We start from the raw sequence: 13,010 nt of genomic DNA, 5'->3' as shown, positions 1-13,010 counted from the left end.
GACAAATTATTATTTTGGTAAAAGATGACTCTGTTCTGAAATACTATTAAGGTAACTACTATTAAGGCACTAATAATTATAAGTAACTACTATTAAGGTACTATTAATTATAAGTAACTACTGTTAAGGTACTATAATTACTATACTATTAAGGTACCGTAAATACTATTAAGGTAATGTGACTGACAAATTATTATTTTGGTAGAATGATGACTCTAAAAATGATGGAAGAAGAAACAAATAACATTATTCACATGAAAATTCATTCGGGACTGAACTGGCTAACAATACATGCAGGAAAACAACCGTTGCAAGAACAATATATAGAATGTCTACTGTAAATATGTAAGAACACTAAAATTTCATATTAATAATGCTTAGAAACGTCTAAGTGGTCTTTAGCATTGTGGAAAAAAAAAATTCAGTATTCTGAAAAGTAAAAATATTGATATTGATCATAGCAAGTGGTCTCAAACCTGAAATGCACGATCTGAAAACAGGTGATGAGTCGGAATTTTTTTCTTTTTGCAAAATTAGAAATTTTATTAATAAAATAATTAATATTTCAAAATTCTAACAAGGTTATTATTAAATAACTTACTTAAATTTAAAATGAAAACTTTATGAAAACTTTCCAGGCTTACCAGGTGGAATAAAACTGGAGAATAAATAGCAATAATTTAGTTTCTTTCTATTATTTATTAAATTTTTCTTCGACTCGTTAATGAAAATATGCATATTTATCTGTAGATATATAATTTATAAATTTATTTATTTCTTCCTACAACCTAATGTTTGATGGCGTCTGGATTCATATAAAGCCTTAGAGAGAAATTATCTTCGTCACAGATCGGTTTATTTTCTTATTAATTTTCAACTGTGAATAAAAGGCTGTTCTTGTATAAATACATCCCCAAACAAAGCGATTATTCTTAGTGCAAAAATTTGTAACTGAGCTTATTTATGTTTGGACAAATATGAATAATTTATGCTATTAAAAATCTGTGCGCGTCTTGTCTCTTTGTTTGTGACGTCATCTCCGAGGCAGCCGGGAGCTGAATTTCGAGAGAGGTACTCCCCCATTCCAAAAATTCATAGGAAGCCATTTCAACCATTCTCAACTTTGTATGACTTTAATGAGCCGAGATATTAATTAAAAACTCTGAAAAACACTAATTTCGCCCTCATTTTTCTGAGTAGCAACAGTCTAGCTCTCTGGGATAAAAATCAAGGTCATATTCTGACCTTCATTCTGACCATATTCTGACCTTGATTCTTCAAGGTCCACGCGATTGCATTTGACGTCTCTGTATGTCTAAAGTTTTTCGTTAATGTCAGCATTTTAAAATAAGTAGCTGCTGCTAGTACTTTTTTTTTTTTTTTTTTCCCCAGGTTAGGATAATTGACACAAAATGTTATTGCCACGTTAATTCTTTTACTGATTGAGAAAACGTTGTTATATTACATTAAATTTAAATAATGGCGTCATGCGCATACCTAAAATGTCAAAAGTTTTTGTTTCTTGGTTTGGCAACAAAAAAATTATTTACGAATTGGTGGTTGCTTCGGAAGATTTAACTGATTTAATTTGCATTAAAGTGTTTTTGTACATTTTCTTTTCAGGTGTGTATAGAACTTATAAGGTATTTTCTCTCTCCTTTCTGCATGCCTTCGTGGTGTAACACCAGCACACTCGGCGCGTATTCCAGGTTCGAACCCCGGCGGTCCAGGTTCGAGCCCCGGCGAGGGCAAAACTCATGTCTTCTGCTTCAAAGTAACTTAAAAACTTAAAAATTTTGCTTTGGCCACAGCCTTATAAATTTATAAAACTTACAAATTTTGCTTTGGCCGCAGCCTAATAAATTTATAAAGTTTAAAAATTTTGCTTTGGCTGGCCCATATTGGTTAGTAAAAGTTAGTAAAACCTATATCTTAAAATCGTTTAGTAGGACTTCTGTCACATTTTTAATTAATCATCTCTATTTGTAGATTTTTTGGAGAGTTATTCATGTTCGTTGTTAATGAAAAGGAAAATAGCATACACTTGAACTTCAAATAACTAAAGATTTGAAATCCTTGCTACACGATATTCGTGAGAAAATTTTTTAAGGAAGAAGAATGTTTAAAAGCTAATGCTAAAAATCACATTTGATACTATAGTTTCTTAGTAAAAATGTAAAATCAAGTAACAACAACAAACAATACTAAAGTAGTACAAACCTACCGCGTAAAAACTAAATATAAAAATTACAAATCGAGAAAACTTTAAAATCAAAAAGGGGAGAAAACATTAAGAAATTTTAACGCACAAAATATTTTAAAAGGACGCTAGTAAAAAAATTAAATACATTTCAAAAACACAGGAAATATGTACAAAAAATTGCAACAAATGGCAAATTAGCTCGACCCGAATTTATCAAGGAAAAAGCAGCTTAAAACTCGAATTAAGCTAACACCTTTAGCGTGTTTCGTCAAACGATAATAATAGAGACTATAAACGTAATTTCATAAATAGAATAATCCAACTTAATCATCTTCAGAAAGAAGTAAGTCTCAATTGTATAGCTCCTTTTCCCGACGCTCTTGTAGTAGGTCTCTTTAATTCATGCTGTCTTTCTACTTTCTACACTTTCATATCTGTAACAAATATTTAATTGGAATGAATATATAATAATCCTATTCGCGGGCCGAATAAATTTACTTCGGCGTTCGCATGAAGCCCGCGGGCAGCCCTTTTGAGAGCAGTGGATTAAAAGATAACTTTTCCATCATTTCAAGTTAAGTGAAAGTTTACAATTGGATGCCCCTTGTTTTTTTTTTTTTTTTTTTTTTTGGTGATTCTTTTTTGATTCCAAGATCGACGCCAGAAAGGCACAATTTCAAGATGGCCGTTACACAAAACCAAAAGAAGAAGTCAAAGAATTGCACAAATTCGGTGTCCATGTACACATCGATCTATTTTCACTTGAAAAAACATCAGAGAATTGCATCAGAGAATTGCACTGCCTTAACTTTGTCCATGTACACATCGATCTAGTTTCACTTTAAAAAAAAAAAACAGGAAGCTAAAACAAAGTGAAAACTATCATGGTAACCAGAAATGGGGTTTCATCGCCAAAATTGAACAAAATTTGTCCTTATTCGAAGGGGAAACTAATTCTACACTAGAGCCTCAAGGTAGATCAATATGTGTATCACTTGCTTTTTTCAATCGTCTAATCGTTGCTGAACGTTAATATCTATCTATTTAATGAAGTTGTAATTCTGTACTAATTCTACACTAGAGCCTCAAGGTAGATCAATGTGTACAGCACTTGCTTTTTTTAATCGTCTAATCATTACTCAACATCGATATCTATCCATTTAATGAAGTTGTACTTCTGTACTGCATTTTTAGCACCTCAGTATCTAAACTTTTAACTTTCAAATTTCGGATATAAATGGATTTTTGGATACTTATTGCTAGTTTCATACAGATTTTGCACTTATTTCAACTTATAATAAAAGTTAAAATCTATTGGGTGTATAAAAAAAAATCTATTGGGTTATAAAGTATAAACACCCAATAGATACCCAATACCGGATCCTTTTTGATGTTTATAAACTCAAAAAATAATAAAGTTAGATTAAAATTAATAACATAAATGGTTAGATAGACTCAAAAAGTTTCATGACCCTTGTCAATGAACTTCCACGTGCGCCCCCTTCGTCGCACGGAGAATATGAAGTCGATTTTCAATTTCACGCCAGGTACCGGCAAACATGTGTTCTGGTGTATGCATTCTCCTTAATATCCGGTCGAATAAAACATCACATACAAAAGTACTAGAACAAACACATCAAAAGTAAACATAACATTGCAATAGTTGCCAAAAACAAAAAGAGAGAAAAATGCAATTAATAAGCAGACGATATTTAGAAAAGTACAGATATTTAAACTGAAAAATGAAATTATGTGAAATTAACCACACGCGCAGACGATATTTACAAAAGTAAAGATATTAAAACCTGAAAAGGAAAATATATAAGTTATTCCATCAGTAAATGCCATACGTTTGTTTATATCTTCAGTATTTTATGAGTCATTAAACATGAAAATGGGTCCGGGACTTTATAAACACCCTATATCTAATTCGTTACTTCGAATTTACCTTACGTTAAATGGTAAAAAGTAATCTTAAAGTATATCAAACAGATAGATATATGGTAGAGTCAAAGAATGCTATGTTTGGAAGAACCTTTTTTGTTATCTACAGCTATATAATCTACAGTTATAAGCTCTGCTTTTAGCTTAATTTCAAATTCACTTTTATTCAGCAGCAAGCAATGCATCAAAAAATGTCAATGATTGCAAAGTAGAAAATGTTTCCTGAACGCTATGGTAGGAAAGTGCTAAAAACCTGAAAGAAGAACAGAATCATCCCATAAACATGAACGTGAAAAACAGTGCATTCGGGATAAAATCCCCAATGACACAGCAGGAGAGGAAAGAGAAAGATGTCAAACATGTATTCCATCCATTTGTCTTTTCCGTTGAAACCCTAACCGCGCGTTTACGCGGTTCGCTGCTCATGCCGGCGGCATTCTAGATAAATATATCCAATCAGAAAGGAACCATACAGCAATAGAATAACAAGGGAATAGAAGAAAAATAGAAGAACAAGGACTAGTTCAGTATATCAAACAAATGTGTATATGTATTGAGTAGATATTTAAATCCTTTTATATACTTCTCTAGCCCCCTAACACTTAACATATTAGGTAATTATTACTTTTTAAATAAAGTGTATTTAAACTTTCTTTACAAAATATTGCCTGTTACTTTGTTGAATGGATAATTGATTTGTAAACGTTACTTTTCTGTAGAATTATCTTATAAATTTGTTTAAAGTCATATCAGAGGCTTCTGCTATGCAACTAATCTTGTTTTTATTGTTTAAAAACACCTTTTACTAGTTTAAAATCAACCGTATTGAAAGTAATCTAATAAGATTGTTTTTACTCAACTTATTTTTACTTCCTTGTACGAAGTAAGGAAGTAGTGTAATCGCGAAAGTTTCAGGCAGCACATTTCCAACGAAAATATCCATTTTGACCGCTATCGAATGCAATTTAACAATGTTTTTGTGTGACATCTGTACGTAAGGACAGAATAAAAAACTATTTTCTTCCAAAATAATTATATAACTGCTTTAAAATGAATTCTGAAGAGAATTTTTTGTGGCGTCTGTACGAACGTACGTACGTATCTCGCATAACTCTAAAACGAGTAGCCTCAGAACGTTGAAATTTTGTATATAGGACTGCTATAACATGTAGATGTGCACCTCGTATTTTGGTTGCAATCGGACGCACCAAACGTGTATTAATATATTTATATATATATCCACTCTGTTACTAGGCTCAGTGATTTCAGTTTCTTTACTTTTATATGTTTGTAAATTGTGCGTTTTTTGCTTTAAAAATGATTGAATTATGTTGTTTATATCTTCCGGTTAAGGTTTTTAATGCCTTTAGGAAATCTGAAAGCAATATTTGTAGAATTATCATCAATTTAAAAGCTGTTTAAGTGCGGTTAAGCCTAATTTTTAAATAACATGGCGGATATGTTTGTTTACATTTGAAACAGCAGAATAGTAGATTTGTTGCCAATCTATAGAGACTAAGCTTCGCAACAACAAAAATAAAGCTTTCATTTATTATTTCGAATTAAATCACGCTTAATCCTTTCTGGAATTTTTTCGAGGAAATAAGTGTTTAAGATTTACTTCGTAATTTTTAAATATAGATATTTTGAGTTTTTATGTATTTTTGCCTTGTCGCGAAGTGAAAAATGAATTAAATGAATCAGAAATACTGAATCGTCTGTGAAAAACTATTTCTTTTTGTTTTGTTTGCTTAATTTCTTTTATACATCTTTCTAGCTTTATTATAGTATTTGAATAGAACACGTGGCAACGATTAGATAATTCTTCAAATGGTATAAATTTTGTGCATTTTGAGTTATAATATGAAAAGACCTGGATGCAATAGTTAACTTAAAATTACCCACACTAATAGTTGGAGACTTCAACTGCAAAAATACCATCTGGAGCTCCAGAACTAATAACTCGGACGGCATTACTTTATATAATTACTGCCAATTTAAGGATATGAACATTCATGCACCTGATGATCCTACTTTTATCTCTTCAGCTTATGGCTGCAAAGACACACTGGATATTCTTATTACCGACAATATTAATCAGCAACAGTCTCTTTTCTCCGATAATGTTTTATCCTCTGATTACTTTCCGGTACGTTTTACCCTTTACGGGTTAAGCTACGGACTACCATCTGTAAATAGTAAGATAAACTGAGAAGACTTCAGTTATATTATGCAAGAGAACACAGTTATTAATCGAAATCTAAACTCTCCCCAAGATATCGAAGATACAATTAACAAATTAACCCATAGCATGCACGAAGCACTCAATAAATCTAAATCAGCCATTCATCCAGAAAAATTCATTCTCCCTGCGTACATCCTTAACAAGATTAAAGAAAAGAACAGGCTTCGAAAAATTTATCATAGAACTTTAGATCCCCCATCGATAAACGAAATTTCAATCAAGCTTAGAGAACAGTTAAAAAACTCATCAAAGAATATAAAGACGACAGCTGGAACAACTTCGTTAACAGTCTATCACATATCAATTACTCCGTGTGGAAAATTGCTAAAGCTATTAGAAGAAATAAAGATGAAATAAAAACTATTAATTACAATAATGATGTTCTAATTAATCCAAAAGATATTGCAAACGCTTTTGCCAAATCATATGAAAATCAATTCACTGTCAATCATTTTGTTAACGCTAATGATTCAGCTCAGCAGTTAGAAAGCCTCAAGAATCAAACCAACCCACCTACCACACCCAGAGAGATTACAGAATTAATTCGAGAATTAAAACCAAGAAAAGCTCCCGGTTATGACCAAATTACTAATAAAACCCTGCAAAATTTACCAAGAAAAGCCATCCTGCAACTATATTACATCTTTAATGCTTGCCTGCGTATAGGATTTTTTTCCTAAACAATGGAAGCATGCGATAATCATTGTCTTGAAGAAACCTGGGAAAAATGGATCTTCCATTTCAGATTACAGACCCATCAGTTTACTTTCAGCTGTTGGCAAGCTGTTTGAAAGATTAGTCATGAATAGGCTCACTAAATTCTCTGAAGACAATACTATTATTAAGGAACATCAATTTCGATTTAGGCATAGATTTAGCACCATCCAACAAGATACAAGAATTACTGAAATCATCGGTGAAGCCTTTAGTAAAAAGAAACAGTCGCTGGCATCTTCATTGATATTGAGAAAGCGTTTGATAAGGTTTGGCACCCAGGCCTCCTTATCAAACTTATCGGAAACAAACTTCCACCTGGATTAATCCTCCTAATTTCAAGTTTTTTGGAAAACAGAACTTTTCAAGTTCGTATTAAGAACGAGCTATCTAATATCAGTGTAGTGAAAGCAGGTTTCCCTCAGGGCTCGAATTTTTCACCTTTTCTTTTTAACATCTACATAAATGATCTTCCAAGTCAAAAAGATGCCATTATCGCCTGCTATGCAGACGATACTGAAATTCGTAGCAAATCCATCAATCCGCAAAGAGCCATCCAAAACCTCCAAAATGCAAAAGAATATATCTTCCCATTGTTTAATGTTTTGAAAATTAAAATCAATGAAAGCAAATCCACTACAATATATTTTCAAAAGAACCTTTCCAGAAGACAATATCACAATTAATAATATCTCCATCCGAAATGAAAAATGTGTTAAATATTTAGGCGTTTATCTCGATCAAAAACTAATCTTCAGAAGCCATATCGAAAATATCTGTAAAAAAGCCAACCAAGCAATAGGCAGTATCTATGCACTCATAGGGAGAAATTCTAAACTTAGTCTCGCTACAAAAAGAGTTATTTATCTACAAGCTATCCGCCAGATTTTACTGTATGCTTCCCCAGCGTGGGCTGCAACTGCAAGAACTCATCGCGAAAAAATATAAAGAATTTAAAACAAAGTCATCTGAATAATTACAAATACGCCTTGGTTCGTACAAAACAGCACTCTTCACAATGACTTAAAAATTAAACCCACGGATTCTGAAATTCTAAAAGCTTCTCATAACTTTTTTATGAAATGTGACAGTCATCCTAAGAATATCATCAAAAAACTAGGAAATTATGATTTCGCAATTGAACAACGCCACAAGAAACCCCGCACTATTCACCATAATAGTCGGTGGTAATGTATATATTTTCGTTTTCTTCTTATTTAGCCAAGATTTTACTTCATTTTCTTTACTTATAGATTTACTTATCAAATTACAATGCACTATGGACTTTGTTCCTGCCAAAGCAGCTAGAATTTGTATGTAAATAGTTTTTACGCTTTTGAAACGTTTCACTGTACAGCAAATTGTGTTTTTCATCATTTCACTTTCCAATTATTGCTTATCAGAAGAATAATTTTTATGAAATTTTAAAAATGCCTTACAATACATCCTGCAAGAGATGGCGCAACCAGAGCTCCAGTCAACTAAAATGCTTTTCATCCTTACTAATAGATGGCGCCACACGACGCCTCCTTTGTTCAAAATTCACTTATTCTACGGACGGCGGCACAGGAGCCTCCGTCGCTAATAATCTCTAGAGTTCTAGCACAGCATGTGCACAAGTACTTCCATTTTATTGGATACAACTTACTCGATTCCTCAAGCATTTAAAAGTCAAGTATAATGTATTGGTAAAGGCCGTTAATGGTCGATTGCCTCTTACTAAGTGATAAGACATAGACATACATAGACATAGTTATAATATGAACGAAATATTAAGTGAACCTAGCGCCAGAGTGTCGTTATGGTAAACAAATATAGGAGTGCATTTATTCTATTGTGGTTTTTGCGCTGTCGACGAAGTAGATTTAATTCAATCCAATAAGTTTAAATGAAATGCAAGAAAAAAATGCGTATAATTTAATATTCCGTACGAGGAAGTCATGTGGTGTACACATCAGATTTTTTTCCTATAATGAAATTAAACGTCCATCGAGTTTGCGAGCGTTTTATTGTTATCAATTCCATGTTCGAAATGTCTTTCCAATTTATCTATTCTACTAACAAGCTCTGAGAGTTCTGAGAGGTTCATATATGCACAAAATGTATACTGCGTTGTAAAGGAAGTATTGTAATCGCGAAAAGTTTCGGTTATCATCATTTTAAAGAAAGTACCCATTTTTACCGTTCTTGAATCTATCTGAATGATTTTTTTTTCGACACACATGTACCTAAGGGCAGAATAAAGGATTCCATTTCCCAAAACTAATTGTAGAATGGATTTAAAATAGATTCAGAAGGTACTTTTTGGTGGCACCGGTATGTATCTAAGTAACTCCGAAAAGAGATAGCCGTAGAACATTGAAATTTGTCAATGGGACTGCTATAGTTCTACACCTCCTTTTTTATTTGTTGCAATCGATCGCACCAAACGTATATATATATATATACGTACATTTCCCTCTTACCCAGCTCGATGAGCTTTTTATTCTTATGTGTTGCTAAATTGTGCCTTTTTTGCTTTAAAAGTAATTTAACTATGTTGTTCTTACATTTAGATCAAGTTTCTAGGCCTATCTGCATGCAATAGTTGTAGATTATCAACATTTTAAACATGTAACTGTTTCTAGGCCTAAGGCGCCGCCTATTAGTTTACATTTGAAACTCTATGTAGTATAATGAATTAAGTCAGTTAGTGCAACAAATTCAGTGTCCTTTTTGCCTAGTAAGAAAAAAATTTAACTTTGATTTTTTGTACACTGAATATTTTGTCTTTCTACCCGTTGGCCGAATTGCTTGTTCTTGAGTAGAAACTTTAATTTTAATTGCAAAAATTGTTTCTGTTTTGAACTGTAATTGGTGTTTTAGATTTCGCTTTATTTTACTATTTTTAATGAAGGTGTTTTACGTTTTTATGTATTTTTGCTATTCAAGTGAGAACTGAATTGACTGCATAAGAAATATATCTCAAATGTAACTCGACAAAATAAGTTTAAATGAAGTGCAGGAAAATGTGTATAATTTAATAGGCCGTAAAAGGAAGTCATGTAGGGTCGAAATCAGATTTTTTTACTTTTATATTCACAGAGCTTTGCGTAATTTCGAGTTATTGAACACCTTTATGGATTAATTCTAGCTATTAATTCGAAGCTGCAAATTTAATTAAATTGTGTGAGGTGTTTTCAGAGTTCACCCCACTTAAAGTTACCAAGCTATAACTATAGAATATCGTTCTTTTCATTCATTAAAATAAAATTACTAGCAGGTGAATACGAAACGTAACCTCTTGAAAGCTAAATCCGCAATATAAATTATTTGAGAAAGAAAGAAAATCACGAAAACGTCCATGCAGCAGGCCTATTCGCCTGGAATCAAACTTAGGTACAATAGCCAGCGACTTTACCTCTCGGCCGCTGATAGGTCTTCTTAGAGAACAAACAGAGCTTGCTACGTATGATTTGCTGGTTTTTTACAATATGCAATATAAATGCCTATTACATTTTCTCAGAAAGCCTACCAAAGGAAAAGCATGATATTAAGTAACTTACTTACTTTCATTTACGAATATATAATAATCATAAAGGTGCCCAAATTAAGTGAAAATCCATAGCAACCCTTTTTTATACCTTAATTAATTAATCACTTTATTTTGTGACAGATTTAGACACAAATGGATCTTGAAATTTTATCCTATTAAGCGGTTTCGTTTTGGCAATCTCTGACGAGGCCAAATTCCTCAACAACGTTTCATCTTCCTACTAAATTCAAAATGTTTTCATTTACATTCTCTTAATATTATTTGTCAATAAGCTTTAAATTGTATTTGAGACTTCAATTCAAGTGTTTTCATGCTTTCAAAGCAACCATGCACCTTTGTGAATAAAAAATCAATTGTTTATTTTACCATTAGATGAAACAATACAGATTTTTTATAAAATATTGAATGATTACTTAAATTGCGCAACCATTTTATAATCCCTTTTCCTGTAAATGTGAAAAATACTTTAAAGATTTGTTTTTCGACAAAAAACGAATTATAGAATAAGTCTTTCGTAAAAGTGAATTTTTTTTCCCTTCCTACCATTCAGTTGCAAAAGGGAAATTTTTAATCCAAAATTCAACCCGGAAAAAGGAAATTTTGAGAAGCACAAACGCATTATTATTGGCAAATTCAAATTTATTTGACTCTTACTTCGAATACATGTGGTGCAGAAAATACGTAAACATTGTATAGTTCCTTTATCCTGTGCTTTTAAAATGCAATAAATTTATTTACAAACGTTCGTCTGCCTATTAAAAGAAAAAAGTAAACGTTAATAAGTTTTAGTGTATATTTGTTTCATCTTCAACTGCTGTTCCTTGTATTTGAAATTTTCTTGATCTGTTGTTCTTTCGCGAAATGGCTAGTATGCCGCCATTTTGAAAATTGCTTTTGCCTAGTTTGGTTTGGCAAAAGCCTTTGAATGTCGCCAAAGGGCGCTTTATCCATAAGGTGTTCCTGAAAGAATCCTTACTAATTTAAAAAGAAAGCTTGTGACTGTAACCGCTTAGAAAACTTTCGATATAATTAGACGTGAAAATGAATGTCTTTCTCACTGAATCTGTTAAAACTTCTTTAGAGCAGCGTCCGGTTTTTGAGATATAAGGCTGTCCATGGCAAACAAAATATTTTAACCTTCAGAACAATAAGTAAAAGAATTAGTTTTCATTTCTTGATGCCATCTTCTATTACTCTGACAGGAAAAATATAAAATTAAAAAAGTTACACAATAATTTCATAAACAATAATTAAATTTGCATTACTATTTACGAATCAAATAAGTAGTTATACTTAAGGATAAGACGGTATTTATTTCAATCGAATTTCTTTCTTTTCTAACTGAAACGAACCGACTAGTGTTGTCAATTCGTTATTTTAGCCACAAATGTAAAGTTTATAAACATGTACTTTTTACTGACAATAAAGGCTATGAAAATCAACACATTTACTTCCCACTTACATTTAGTGTTAAAAAATTTAAAGAGACACAACTTAGTCTTGAATGATAAGAAAGATATGTGTTAATTACTTTATCTTTTATAAACAGTTCCGACTTTTTTATTCATAAGCTTTCTTCAATACTTTCATTTAGAGCTTAGCTAAACAGCCTTAGCGCAATCTGGTGATATTTTAGAAAAAAAGAATAAGGACTTATAATTTAAAAACGTATTACATAATGTATATTATTACGCATATATTTTAAGTTTCATTCAGGTATTTATCTCGAAAATCAATCAATAAACCTTATTAAAAGTGGGATTTTATTTCTCTTCCTCTAATTCAAAGCTGCTGTTCCGGTTTGTGATTTTGCAGCAAAATGCTGTATTTCCTGCAGAAATATTTTTGCACTTTCTCCCACTGCAGACACATTCGACAAGTACACATTTATAAATTGAATGTAAGACGAGAAAATATCACAATTTGTCTGTTTAAACTGGTTTAAACTTGGAAAACAATAAACAGTTTCTTCTTGAGCATTTACTTCTTGAAACTGTGTGCCCACCAGCGGCCGAGTGGTAAAGTCGCTGAACACTGGTAGTTCGGTCCGAGGTTCGAAACCCGCGAAGGGGCTGACTGCATGGGCGTTTTCGTAGTTTTCCTTATGTGTAACGTGTATACAAACCAGTTTCTCTTAGAAAGCCCTCCACGAAGGCATCCCTCCCCTTAGGCAGATAGCCCTAGTGTGCTTTGCCGTAATTAAATAAACCAAACCATTTTGAAACTGTTATTGAAACTGAAGAAGTATTATATCCTTGTTTACCAGGATTTGGCACATTCTTAAAATAAGATGACTTCTTTTAAACTGGAGTTGTTCCTTTTCTTCTTCTAGTCTGCATTCTGTCCTCCACAAGGTCAGCCCTCCTCTT

Source organism: Stegodyphus dumicola, chromosome 11, assembly GCF_044657685.1.
Source record: "Stegodyphus dumicola isolate Sdum_Otavi_A_Nest chromosome 11, ASM4465768v1".
NCBI classification, from domain to species: Eukaryota; Metazoa; Arthropoda; class Arachnida; order Araneae; family Eresidae; genus Stegodyphus; species Stegodyphus dumicola.
Note: the sequence above shows the minus strand (reverse complement) of the source record.